At 38.8% G+C, this 14178-nt stretch overlaps 1 protein-coding gene across 2 annotated transcripts in view; it reads left to right on the top strand.

The window, feature by feature from the left end:
• LOC120075488 (uncharacterized) overlaps nucleotides 1–14178 on the top strand; it is a 37696-nt gene that overhangs the window by 4790 nt on the left and 18728 nt on the right. The window lies entirely within an intron of this gene.

The raw sequence follows: 14178 nt of genomic DNA, 5'->3' as shown, positions 1-14178 counted from the left end.
TCTGGTTCAAGCATCGAAGAAGAAGATGATTGGAAAAATGAAACAATGGATGATGTGCCTGTGAGAGGAACAAGGTTACTCTCAAATGTTTATGAAAGATGCAATGTTGCTGTGTGAACCTGCTGACTATGCAGAAGCAAAAAAGGATAAAAACTAGATGGTTGTAATGGAGGAGGAGATGTCAATGATAGAGAAGAACAATACTTGGATCCTTGTAGATAGACCTCAAGGCAGGAAGGTAACTGGGGTGAAGTAGGTGTTTAGAACCAAGCTTAATGCCGATGGCTCGATCAACAAACATAAAGCCAGACTTGTGGTTAAAGGGTATGCTCAAATCTTTGGTGTTGATTACTCTGACACTTTTGCTCATGTTGCTAGATTAGACACAATCAGGTTACTGCTCGCAATAGCTGCACAAAAGGCCTGGAAAGTTTTCCAGTTGGATGTCAAATCAGCTTTTTTAAATGGTGTCATACAAGAAGAAATTTATGTTGAACAACCCCAAGGATTTTTGGAGGAAGATGAAGGAGATAAGGTTTATCTTCTCAAGAAGGCTCTCTATGGACTAAAACAAGCTCCAAGAGCTTGGTACAACAAAATTGATGAATATTTGCTAAACTTGGATTTTGTGAAAAGTCTATCAGAAACAACCTTGTATGTTAAGCGCAATGGTACTGACATTCTTATGGTTTCATTGTATGTTGATGACTTGCTGGTTATAGGAAACAACACAGATCATTTCAGAATTTCAAACAAGAGATGATGAAGACGTTTGAAATGAAAGATCTAGGGTTCATATCATACTTCCTTGGCATGGAGATTAAGTAAGGGCAAGATGAAGTTTTCATATGCCAGAAAAAATATGTAAAAGAAATACTGAAGAAGTTTCAAATGGATGAATGTAAGGCAGCAAGAACTCCAATTAATCAAAAGGAGAAGCTATGCAAAGAAGATGGTGATGTCAAAGTTGATGAAGGATATTTTAGAAGTTTGATTGGTTTTTTGATGTATTTCACAGTAACAAGGCCAAACATTTTGAATGTTGTAAGTATTTTGTCTCGATTGATGCATTGTGCAAGCGAATTACATCTCAAGGCTGCCAAAAGAGTGATGCGATATATAAAAGGCACAAGTGATTTTGGTATCAAGTTCACAAGAAGCAAGGAGTTCAAGTTGGTTGGTTTTTTTAACAGTGACTGGGGAGGTTCCATTGATGATATGAGGAGCACTTCAGGCTATTGTTTTACTCTTGACTCTAGTGTTTTCTCATGGAGCTCAAAGAAGCAAGAAGCTGTAGCCCAATCTACTACTGAAGCAGAGTTTATTGTTGCAACAACTACTGTTAATCAAGCTTTATGGCTAAGAAAAAATTTATTTGACCTTGATTTTGAGTAGAAAGAAAGCACAGAGATTCTTGTTGACAACCAAGCTGCTATTGCTATCTCTCATAATCCTGTGTTTCATGGGAAGACTAAACATTTTAACATCAAGTTATTTTTCTTAAGTGAAGTACAGAAACATGGAGATGTAACTCGTCTACTGCAAAATAGAAAATCAATTTGCAGATATTTTAACAAAACCATTGTCTGCTTGCAAGTTTGAGTTTCTAAGCTCAAAACTTGGTGTTTGCAGCTCCTAAAGCAAGAAGGAGTGTTAAGAAAATACTTTAGGATTGAAACAAGTCCACTCTGTTTAAGTTGATTGTGTCAAAGGTTGTTCCTATTTTTAGGGATTAGTTACTTTGTTATCCATGCTCTATAATTGTGGAGCAAGTATAGCACTTTTTGTTAGAGGGTTGTTATGTTAAACTTTAAATATTATTATGTTCCTCTTTGTAATGCAGATTTCTATTGTCTTTGGCTCAACAAGCTTTACTAAATAATTCATTGCTTCAACTTTGCAATAACAAAATCCTTTGTTTTTCTCATATTAAAACAACAGTATTCTATTGCACAATACACAATTATTTAATAAAATATTCTAAAACCAATGGTATCAGTTTCCACATTAGGATTTGTAAGTTATCTTCTCCTAAAGCCATTGGAAAATTTCACAAAATGACCTAAAACCCAAAGACTTTTCTACTAATGGCCTCTTCCTAAAAACTTTTCTACCATTGATCTTTTTCCCATGCGACATTTCAAAATTACCCCTAGTTTTTAAAAAGTCTTTAGACCGCACCACATTTATTCTTCCTTCAACAATTTCTTCAGCCCTTCATTCAATGTGCTTTCAATACAACACCAACATTCCACCAAAACATTTATTCCCAACTAATATTCTTCCAACAATATTGTAGAGAATGGAATATCACTTTCAGTATTCACTTTCTGCCGTCGAACTCTGCACGAAATTCTCTCATTATCCTCTCGTAACTTTCTCTTAGAGTTTCAGCCCAACATCTTTGTTGATCGCTTTTATCGTCAGATTCAGTCCACTTTTCTTCTTCCTACAACGATTTCTTCAGTCCTTCATTCAATGTACGATTTCTTGTCCCAGATCGCTTTCATAATAATGGTCGTTTAACATTAAATTACAATACGATCGTTTAATCATTACTATGTGATCGTTTATACATTACTATGCTATTCTTTATACATTACTATGCAATCGTTTACGATGCGATTGTGTATAAATTACTACACGATCGTTCATAAATTACAATACGATCGTATAGTAAATTATAAACGATCGTGTAGTAATTTATACACGATCGTTTAGTAAATTATAAACGATCGTGTAGTAATATATACAAAATCGTTCATTACAATATAAACGATCGTTTATACATTACTATGCAATCATTTACTATACACTACAAGAAATCACACTTCTCCCGACGCCCCAAATCACCGGGAAAGGGTGGAAACTACGTCAAGAGATCCTCTCCCGATGACAGATGGATCGTCGGGAGTTTGGTTGGAAAAAAATCCGTCGGGAAAGGATCTCCCGACGCATAAAATAGGGCATCGAGGGTTGTTTTAGAACTCCTGACGCATAGAATAGGGCATCGGGAGTTCCTAGAATAACTCCTGACGCCCTGTTTTATGCATCGGGAGTTCTAGAACAACTCTCGACGACCTGTTTTAGAATTTTCGATGATTTATTTTATTTTTTGGGAGTTACAGGAACTCCTGACATGCTAACATATGCGTGGGGAGTTCCTTCAATGGTTGAATATTGACTTTTATTTTTTTTTTAATTTATAATTTGTAATTTTTTAAATTTGATCCGAATAACCTGTAAAGCACCATTAACCAACTCAAACAGATCCACATAATAAATAAAATAAAGAAAACGAAGTCCATACTAACATAAATGAAAAGTTACATGATCTTACAATAAAACAAAGTCGATACTAAATAAAAGAAATTTGTTTCCAGAAATATATGGAAGAAATAAAATGAAAACAACGTCAATAAATACAGAAAAGAAAACAACGTCTGGAACACAGCATCTTGAACAATCGTCCAACCAAATCTCCGAACAACATCCTATAATAAAACAAAAATATTCAAATGTCATAATCTTGAAACTTCCACAACACGTTCATACTTCATAAACAAAAATATCCACAAATGTCATAATTATCCAACCTCATCTCCGAACGATTATAACCAAACTCGACCCACCCCCATAACACGTCAAACTTCATAAACATCCATAAACATACAAAAACTCTAAGTTCAACGACAGAACGAGCAAAATGAGTATAATCAAACTCTACCTACCCCCCACGACAAACATGAAACTTCTCATAAACATCCAAAAACACACAAAAACCTACAAATTCAACTCCAAAATGATTATAACCGAACTCTACCCACCCCTACAACATATTCAAACTTCATAAATAAGAACGAACGCACATAAAACTCAAACTTTCTCCCCAAAAAAATCTAAACCAAACTCGACCCAATCCCCACAACACATTCAAACTTCATAAACATACATAAACACACAAAAAAATGACAAAACGACAAAAAACACATCAAAATCTAGTTGTTTGGCTACCATAACTGCAAAATAGCCAACAATTCCTTATCATAAAGCTACTAAGACATAACTACTTTGCTACTATAACTGTAGGATAGCAACATATTAAACAACTAAATAATGAAGTAATCATACATAATTCGATGGGCCTTCTCTCTGTGATCGTTTCGTGTCTTCAATCATGTTTTTTTTCATTTCTTTCATTTGTCTTGCATGATCCTCTTTCATTTGTTTCTAAATGTCGACAAGTTCCTTAATCCTCGACTGAGACTGTTCAAAATTGGCTCTCAATTCCCTCACCTCCTTCTCTGTTCCTTGAGTAGATGACGAACACGATGAGCTGCTACCCCTTCTTGACTTAGGTTTAGGGCCCCAACCTAGGCTTTTAGAATATCCGGGTTGTCTACCAAAACCGTCTCATAGATTTCATCCCCTGTTAGTGGTTGAGAACCTTCTGGAGTGAGGTTGGATTGTAATTCTAACATTTGATTATGGACATATTAATTAAATGTGTAAGTTTGAGCGACTGAAGTTAGAAATGAAAAACAACATGAAAGTAAAACAAAAAATGTTACATGTGTATTTTCAGCTGCCTCGTTCACCAACTTGCCACCTTTAGAGCGTGTTTCCATAAATAGGTCAACATGTCCTATTTCTCGAACTTCCTTTGCTTGTAACTCTGCTTGAATTTGCAGGAACGACTTCGATCCGCCTACGTGGTCGAACAATAATTTCTCTCTATTCTTCCTGTTCGTCTCTGACATTTCCTACATTTCAACAAAAAAATAAAAAACAAATATTCTATAATAGTAAATGCAGTAAATGATACACGCCCTAAATTATTCTAACCTTAAACGCTTCACTCTCGAAGCGATCACACGAAAAATATCAATCTTTTGATTTATTTTTAAGCTAGCTAGGCAAGTTGACATGTGTTTGCTGAGGATCTCCTCATTTCCTGTAATGTTTGTACAAATCTGCTCTAAATTCTTTGAAGGAGTTTTGCATTTGATGTTCTATAAAATGGTTAAGTCGTTGACTGGATAGATCAAGCACAAAATGAGGCTACAAAAGAATAAAGGAAGAATTAGCATATATGATGTCCATGACTCTTAGTCTAAAATTGACTCTAAAAGAATAAACTTATAACTTACCAACAATTGACTCTTAACCAAATCTATAAACTCGTTTGGAACATCAGCAAAAGTACAACATCGTACTAGAAATGAAAATCTCACGGCGACACCAATCACATTACTAAATCGTATAGAATGTTGAGAAATCGACTTCGTCTCCCCCTCATTTATCACAATTGTAATTCTACCATGTTTTTGGACGTATTTTTCCAAACTCGATGTTCTGCAAATGCTTGCATTTCCTTCAAGTGAATGCCGAGCTACTATCTGAGGAATAAAAAATTTAAAACAGTTTAGGATGTATTTTAGTTAACTGAATATATTTCAAAATATACTAACCTGAAGTGTCACCCACAGAAGATCCCGTGTTGCCTATACATATCTATTGCTCCTGGAATTCTTCATCAGCCTCCTGTAACCTATTAGGGGTTGACATCGTATCTATACAAACACAAAAAAGACAAAACAATATTAAATTAATATGAAATACGTGTAAACAAAGAAAGAGAATTGAGTAGATACAAGATTACTCATCATCATTATCTAAATCAAATTATTCGTCAATACTTGAACTGTTATTGGATGATAACTGTTCTTCATCATCGTTTATGAAGTCATCATCGCCATATCGAATAATTGGTCTTTCCACAACTATAAGATCAACATCAACTCTGCATAAAGTAACCTCCTTAATGGTTTCATCCACTCGGACTCCACCAACAATTTCTAGTAAATCTAGTTGTGCAGTTTCAACATCATCCACTTCTAATACATCCTATACTCGCTTATTTGGATTACTTGAATAACTTTTAATTGCTACCATATTTCATGTCATCCATGTAAAAGAATTGTTTTACTTAGATAGAAAAGATGAAAGGTCATCGACATACCAAAAGCGATGTATTGATCGATTTGTATCCTAAATCCACATGTGTCCTATTACTTTTTTTGTTATCTGTGTCAAACCATCTACAGTTGAACAAAAAAAACACGTCTTCTGTTTACATATTGGAAATCTAATACTTCGTTTACAACACCGTAGAAATTGTTATCTACACTTTTATTCCCACTGATCTTCCCGGCCACTAGGACTCCACTATTTTGTGTAGCTCGACAATTGTCATGCTCTACAGTGTGAAATCGTACCCCATTAACAATGCATCCATTGTAAGAGTGCACTTCAGACGAAGGTCCCATTGCAAGTGAAAAGAAATCATCGGAGATATCTTCTCTCTCGCGCCATTGTAAAACCTGATATTTAATTATACATTAAAAATGAGTATAAAAAATGAATCATCTCTCAACTTTCAATACTATGTATACCTGAGATCTGAACCAATCAGAATATTTGTGTTGATATCTTATATATAAGTCAGAGGCGCTTTGTGCTTCATGAAGAATTAACCTCAAGTGTTGCCTAAAAAATTGATCATTTGAAGTTGTATCAAAGGATTTATCCTAGAACTTAGAAATTTATAAAGTTTGAAACGTACTTCCGATACTCTGTTATTTCTTTACAATTGTTGAGAATATACCAATCTACGATACACTTTCCCTCTGCTGATAATGTCTGTTAAATTGACACCCCTAGTGGTCATACCCTCTGCCTAAATAATTCAAATTCACCAAATAGCGCATTATCGGGAATGTTATCATCATTTCGTTCATCTCTATTGAATCTTGTTTCAATCCCACTTAGATATCGCGAGCAGAAGTTTCATGATTCATTCAATCCATATGCTTTCGCTATAGAGCCCTCAGGACGTGCTTTGTTCCGTACAAATTGTTTTAATGTTCGTAAACTTCTTTCAATAGGATACATCCAATAGTAACTAACTGGACCTACCACTTTGGTTTCATATGGTAGATGAACAACAAGGTGTACTGTTGTGCAGTGGTGTAATGCCACCGCAAAATGATAATATGCGATGTCTTAATCACGCTATCAGATAATATATGTGATGCTACAAAATTCACTGTAGAATGCCAATCAATGTGTTCATGTAGTTTATGCGTGTCACAAGTTTTCTTGCGATGAAACCAAGTATAATTCCACCGCAAGTTTCTCAGAATGATCTGAGGTCGAACATGAGGATTTGCGATGCTAATGCGACAATGATGTGATCTATGTGATTGTACAAAATTTAGATTGCAAGGTGCTGAAAAGTAAAATGCGAAATAAATGAATAAATAGGTAAATAAATCTAAAGTTATGCAAGGTGTATATGAGAGAATGCGATGGCAAGTCTTGTGGATAGAATCAAAGTGAGAACGGGTTTGGGGAAAAGAACATCACAAGTTTGTCAATCTTGTTGAGGACACAACTAAGGTTCTGTCTTCCCTTGGCTTACACCTCTCGGTGATCGCTTGCATCACCATATCTCTATGATGATCAGGGATGAACGTTTATGAACGCAAGGTTGTTTCCATCTCTAGAAATACTTCTTGCTTTAGTTAATGCATTCTATAAACCTTCTATCGAGAGGTGGATTAGCATCTTCACTTCTACTCTCGTAGGTCAAGATGCCATTGAGCATGCATTATTTAAACTTAGCTGACTTCTTCAACATGGATTGACTTACTCGCTCAATCCTTCCCTCACACACTGGAGTTTTAGTTACTCATGGTGAGAGAAATGGAAGATGAACGTGTTATGGTGAACAAAGAGATGAAGATGAACATGATAATGATATTAACTGGTAAAGATAAAGCATTTGTTACGGAGATATGAATGAAAGACAGGAAATGAACAACAATCGATGAACGGAAAGTAAGAACAGTTAAGAACAGCGTGTCAATGTCTTGGCATGGATCCCGATCCCGATCCAGGTCGTACATCAGAAAACCTGTACAATTTCAGAAATTCCTAATAATGTGTTGCTCTTTTTGTCCATGAGCAATCGTCGTATGCGGTGATACTTGTTACCTGTAAAACAAAGATTTGAACATCCTTTTTTCCATCGTAATGTGGTCAGTGGGTGTGTTTTTGATACTTTCACAATCTTTGCATTTCTAAGCCAATTTTAATATGTTTGATGCAACTTTTCCTTCCTATTGCTGTATATTCTAAGTAAGATGATATAAATAACTTGTATTTCTACTAGTTATCACACCCTCAAATTTAGATATATGCTTGTTCTCAAGCATATCCTTTACTAAGGTAATTCAGCTCAAGTCCCATCCTTGCTTTGCGCCGATCAGTTACTCAGAATGCTATTCCTCTACATAATTTCTCAAAATCACTAGTTCTTTCTATCCTTTGAACATTTCTTCAGCATGCTCTACTTTAGTCTTACCTTAGACAAACCTTTGCTTAAAGTTCCCTTCTTGTTTTGAAAAGATTTTTTTTTCTTTTTCTTGTAAAAAAATCGAAATGCACCTTTTATGTTATAGCCTGGTTTGTGTCTTACCATAGAGATTGTTGATCATGGTTACACTCTTCGTTTTGGCTTGCTCCCACATGTGTCATACGAATATCCAACTTCGGTTGTGTACCAAGCTCAACTTCAACTATTGTCCCTTGGTCAAGTTTTTTTACTTTACCTGGTTAGAGGAGTTGTCTCTTTCTTGTTTTTTTTTGAAGATGAACGCATTTGCTTGATCGCATCTTCTCAGACCCTTTCCACCCTAAAATTTAGAGGGTCGTAAGGTCCTCATTGTGTCGTTTAGGATAGAAAAGACAAAACACTTAGTCAAAAGTTTGAAAAGAAGGTTTGAGCAGAGTGTTGTGCTAGAGAAGGTAAAGTTGAAACTATTGCGATGAATTAGGCAGAAAATGTGATATATAAAGAAATTACGCTAAGGTTACGCATAATACTCATCATAACAACACAAATAAATGACGCAAAAGAAGAAAAAAAAGAAATATTGCATTGAATTACCAAAGGATGATATAAATAAAGAGGCCAAGAAATAAGGAAAGATAGTCATTCAATATTTATAAATTGACTAAGTACAAAAGATTGTAATGACCGCAAACCCAAAAATTTCAAAAAAATTAAAGAAAGAAAATACAAATGTAGGGAAGAAGGTGATACACCCCCAAATTTAAACTTGAGGCGAGGGCTCATTGTGGAGCGGATGTTGTGGAGGAGCTCCAGGCAGTGCTTCTTGAAAGAAAAGAGGTTGTTGCAGATGTTGAGGACCCACGGGACCATGTAAATATGCGGTTAAGAAGTTGAAGTACTCGTGGTTGTGTTTTGCTAATTGCCTCTGATTCAAGCGAAGAGCAAAGATATTGCATTGTATGTTGATCATCGTCTGGCGTAGCTTTGCGTTGTTTTCTTGCAACTCCATGAGGGTTTGACGGAAGGAGGAGAGTTCTTGGGTTTAGAAGCCCCGCATATCCTCAAGGGCAGCAACAATGGCGGTGCCATTGATGTCTCACCTGCATCGGTTTGGGGCTGAGCGGAAGGGCCTGCACCCAAACCGTGTGGGTCATCAACATGCGGTGATGCTCTAGAGGATAGGTGGGGTGGCAATGGATGGCTAATGGATGCTACTGGTGATGAGGGGTTGGAGACAGGGGCAAGAAGAAGGTTTGTAAGATGATCGAGAAGAGGAAAAAGAGGATCAGTGGTGGGGCTTGGTGGTCGGATGACCAAAGGTAAAGGATTTTCCAAGGGCTGATTGGGTGGCTGATATGATGCACTGCCTTGGATCATTTCCTTGCCTTTTTCATTGCATCACCGTCTTTTGGGTCTGGGTGGTTATGGCGCATTAAGATCAATGAGGGGCCACTTTGGTGGAGGTTCAGGGCAATGCAGCGAATCCTTGAGAAGGACTCTCAGGATTTTTGTGCTAATGAGACCATGGACTTTTGTCATTGGCTCTTCTTCAATGTCAGCACCCACAGATAGGCATAGGCTAGAGATAGTCCATGGAAAGAAGTATTGGCCCCTGATGCGGCCTACATAACCTCTAATTTTCCTCGCAAGAAGTCTGCCCAGACCGATCGAAATGTTGCGTGCAATGCAATATGCGGCCATGAGTTGATCCCTTGAAATTGTCTTATCATGAGAGGTTGGGATGAGCCATCTCTTCACCAAATAGACCCATAGGCGTGTTCTGATAGCAGACGGTTGGATGTGAGGGTCCTAAAGCCAGTCAAGGAAATCGTCCAATTGGTGCCTGGTTTCGCTAGTATTCCCAATGCGTCCTCCATGTGTTCTTCATCAGGATCATTAATAATTTTGTTGTCGGGTGCTTAATTCTTTAACTGATAGAGCTGATTGATGTCCTCGGTGCTAAATGGCACTACCCTCCCATCAACGACCACCGCATCTTCGGTTTTGTGGAGTCGATCGTGATAAAAAGCCCGCACTACCATAGGGATGACTATGGATGGGCATTGACAGAAAGTTTCCCATCCATGCTCCACTATGATATTGATGATAAGGTCTGGTAGTGGGGCCGACGCAGGGAAGAAAACCATTTCCATTAATAAATCATCATTTTCCTTCCGACACCTCCTGGCCGACGAAGACTCGCTGCCTTCCACCTTTGTTTTTCCCTTTTCTTGAGCGGACACAAGGCAGGTCTTTTGTCGTTGAATGCGTTCCTGTTCCTTGCCCTGCTCTTGTTTTTCCCTTTTCCGTTCTTCTCTCTCTCTCTTTTTTTTTTTTAACTCAATGTTGCGTTGAACTTTGGCTTTTTGGTACAACTCCTTTTTCTCCTTCTCCTTCCTCTCAGCTTCTTCCTCTTCTTGAATTTTTTTTTCGAATTTCTCGGAGGCGAGCACAATGTGCTGCTCATCTTCGAGCCTTTTCTTCTCTTCCTTTTTCGACCTTACGTTGTCAAGACGAACCTTCTTGTTATGAAGTCGTTTAGCCAAATCGGCTGAGGCAATGATTTGGCATGCCTGTGCCATCTTTTCTTCCTTCTTCTTCAATTTCCTCCTCAATTCTTCTCTCTTCTTCTCTATGCACTCACTTATATTTGGGTCTTCTGTGGACCCTTGTGGCGCATTCCCCTTGTGACACCGCATAAGTGGAGAGATGTCAGGATCTTCTTTGTCATCCGAACCGCGGAGTTGAGCCTCCGTCGTAACTAATCTTGGATGCGGCCATGAGGTTTGGTTTTGAGATGATGGTTCAAGTTGCGCTGACATCCCCCTTTCCACCCTTGCGGTGGTGGATTCTTCTTCAAAGTCCAGGATTTCTACCCTCTGCCTCCATTCTTCTTCTTTTCTCAGGCGCCTCTCTTTACACCTGTACTACCTTCTCTCGCTTCTCCTCTTCTTCTTCCTTTCTTTTTCTTTCCGGGCCACTTCATCTTTTTCTACCCGTTGATCTTTAACTCTCTTCTCTGCCTCCTTCGCGAGCTGCTCCGCCCGCCTCTACGCCTCCACGTCCTCCACAACAGCCTTAATGGGTCCCTCATTAGAGTCTGTTGGGGCATTCTCCTTAGGATCCAAGATTGTGTAGGCCATCCTTTGCGACACTGTAACCAACTCCTCCTCCGACGGCAGGGGCTGGTTAGCTACTCCTACTTCTGGCAGCCCCCTGTCCTTTTCCAAATAACTTAAGATGCTCCCAAATACCTCATTGTCATCTTTTTTCTACTGTTCACTTTCAGTTGGAAGTAGTGGGAATGCCGCCTCAGGACTGGTGGCAGAGGCACTCTCCGTGCTCGGCCCCTCTCGGTAGGTAGATGAAGATGCAGACATTGAAGGTTTTTTCTTGGGTTTTTTGGCGATTCTGGGGATTGGTTTGGGTTGGGCGGCGAGGTGGCGACTGATGGCGAGAAAGGTCGTTTCTCGCGTAGAGACTAGGGCTTTGGAAGGGGATGATGGTTGGGAAGAAGAGTGCGATGATTGTCCGATCATGGATTCAGGTGAAGGGAAAGAAGAAAGTGGCGCTTTTGGGTAGGGGAAGAACAGACGGTAGGGTTTTGAGTATGTAGAGGGTTTTAGGGAGGTTTGCATGAAAATGTGGATATAATCTCCTCGATGAGGCGAGGGGGGGGGGGGGATTTTATACGTTGGGCCTTGAAAGGCCCAACGCATACCAATAGTGCGCTCGGAAGGCCTTGGAAATCCAAAAAGCCTGCCTTACTCCTCACCATTATGACCTAGCAGACAAAGACATCATTTCTTCTACTACGTAATAATGATCCTCGGGAGCTTAAACGCTTGTACGTTTACCTTCTCTGCAAATTTTATTTTATTTTTTTATTAAATGGGAGATGGGCGCAATGCATACCCGTCATCGCATTGTATATCCGACATCGCAATGCTTATCTCAAAACCATAATGATAAGTCATTGCGATGCTCACACAAATAGTTCATTCAATCAATATAAACAACGCAAATAGAAACTGAAAGGGAAACTAATTTAAAAAGTAGTAAAGATAGTTTAACGAATGCTTTTGAAAAAGTTTTTCAACGTTACCGCAAAGCGCATCCCCGTAGGCGATCAGAATTGCCTGCCCAAGTCAATGGTCTCTTTGCGTCCTTCCACAATACCCCCATAGTAGGGTTTAATTCTTTGACCATTGACCTTGAATGCGTTGCTTCCATCCTTGCTTGTCAACTCCATTGCACCATAGGGAAAGATAGTCTTGATTCAGAATGGCCTAGACTAGTGGGACTTCAACTTACTTGGAAACAATCACAAACGTGCATTAAATAAGAGTACCTATTGTCCCATGAAGAATGTTATTTTGCTTATGCGATCGTCATGCCATTTCTTAGTTCATTCTTTATAGAGTTTGGAATGCTCATAGGTGTTCATATGCCATTCGACCAGTTTGTTCAACTAAAGCTTCCAGGCTTCTCCCGCATTCTTCAGATCAAAATTCAACTTTTTGATTGCCCACATTTCCTTGTGTTCTAGCTTGAGAGGTAGATGGCAAGCTTTTTCGAAGACTAGGGCATATGGGGACATACCGTTGGAGTCTTAAAGGCAGTCCTGCATGCCCATAGCGCTTCATCAAGCTTGGGTGACCAATCCTTCCTTGAGTTACTGACTACCTTTTCCAAGATGGTCTTGATTTCTCGGTTGGAGATTTCTGCCTGCCCATTGGTTTATATGTGATAAGCAGTTGTGACTCTGTGGCTGACATTAAACTTGATCAACAGGTTGGTGATGATGCGATTGATGAAATGCGTGCCTTCATCGCTAATTAATGCACGGGGCATTCCATATCGTGCAAAAATGTTTTTTTAGAGAAATTTTGCCACCGTGGCCGCATCGTTTCTAACGCATGCGATGGCTTCAACCCATTTTGAAACATAATCAACCACAACAAGAATATAGTGATGGCCCTCTGAAGGCGAAAATGGGCCCATGAAGTCGATTCCCCATACGTCAAAAAGCTCAATCTTTAAGATGGAACTTAAAGGAATTTCGTCTCATCTGGACACGTTCCCTGTTCGCTGACACTTGTCGCATTACACAACATGGGCATGGGAATCCTTGAACAGCGTTGGCAAAAAATTGTCGATCTGTAGAACTTTTGCGGTGGTCTGCTGCCCCCCAAAATGTCCTCCATAAGGGGACTCATGACAAAGCTTTAAAATGTGCTTGGTTTCGTGCATAGGAACACATCGACGCAGAATATGATCAAGTCTGAGTTGATATAGGAATGGATCATCCCAGAAATAAAATTTAATCTCGTGCCTCAACTTCTTCTTCTGCTAGTATGAATAATCTTCAGGTACTTGGCCGTAAACTATGAAGTTTACGATATATGCATACCATGGAACATTATTGCATATCGTCATAAGGTGTTCCTCAGAGAATCTCTCTTCAATCTCTTTCTCTCTCTTCTAAACCTCACAATTTTCTAGACGTGATAGATGATCTACTACTTGGTTCTCTGTGCCCTTCCGGTCCTTGATCTCTAGGTCAAATTCTTGCAGGAGTAGTACCCACCTAATCAGTCTCGGTTTTGTATCTTTCTTTTTCATAAGGTACTTGGTTGTATAGTGATTCGATACACCACCACGTTCGATCTGATTAGGTATTGTCGAAATTTCTCTAGGGCAAACACCACTGCGAGCATTTCTTTTTCTGTGGTTGTATAGTTCTCTTGCGAATCATT

This window comes from Benincasa hispida, chromosome 4, assembly GCF_027475165.1.
Source record: "Benincasa hispida cultivar pf3 chromosome 4, pf3_genome.v1.1, whole genome shotgun sequence".
In the NCBI taxonomy this organism is placed as follows: domain Eukaryota; kingdom Viridiplantae; phylum Streptophyta; class Magnoliopsida; order Cucurbitales; family Cucurbitaceae; genus Benincasa; species Benincasa hispida.
This window is presented reverse-complemented; position numbering and strand designations above follow the sequence as displayed.